Source organism: Bison bison, unplaced genomic scaffold (genome assembly GCF_000754665.1).
Source record: "Bison bison bison isolate TAMUID 2011002044 unplaced genomic scaffold, Bison_UMD1.0 scf7180017858340, whole genome shotgun sequence".
In the NCBI taxonomy this organism is placed as follows: domain Eukaryota; kingdom Metazoa; phylum Chordata; class Mammalia; order Artiodactyla; family Bovidae; genus Bison; species Bison bison.
In genome coordinates this window covers 13,523-14,286 of record NW_011488913.1, presented here as the reverse complement: position 1 = coordinate 14,286, position 764 = coordinate 13,523, and positions in this window count along the sequence as shown.

Below are 764 nucleotides of genomic sequence, written 5' to 3'. Positions count from 1 at the left end.
GGCAAGGCACAGGGCCTGGCCCGCCGGTGAATCCCAGGCTGCCTCGTAGAAAGGCCTGACCTAAGTGATCTGAGGCCTGCAGGGAGCGAGGTTACCCAAGGGGGTGGCTGTGGAATGAGGCTCGGCGGTTCAAGCTGCCTCTTGCCCTATCTCCCAAAATCTGGTACCAGAATTCCACTCTGGAGGCGCTTCCCCAAGGCCACCGCAGTCGCCCGGGGGCCCGCCCACAGGGATTGCCCCGCTGGCAGGGCGCTGGCTGGACAGCTCCTGAGAAAATGGCAGCCCCTGAGCTGTCGACTCTGGGGCCCTCCGTGCCTACAGAACTCCAGGAACTGTTACCAATGGACCTCGAACGCTGTCTCCACCCCTCACTGTGCGCCCCCCAGTCTAGGCTAGGAGCTTGAGAGCCGGCCTAGAAAAGAGAGGACTCATTCTCTGGCTGAGGTCGTACTTTGCCTGTGAAAATCACTTTAGGTTTTTGGTTTGATCCAGCGCATGGGCAGGTCAAGGACTCTTGGCAAAGACAGAGAGAGGTATGGAAACTTTCCCACGCTTTCTGTCATCCTAAAAGAAACCAAAGACGTGAAAGCCCCTCTGGTCTGTACAGGCTGCCTGGAACTGTCTTCCTGGGGGCCAGGAGTGGGACCCCTGGAGGAAGAGCAGGAGGAGGTCGGGTTTGGGGAGCCCTGGGTTCCAGGCAGCCTGAGCCGGGGCTCAGGCTCCCGCCGCCCCCACGCGCGCTCTCCCAGACTCCTTTGCGCTGA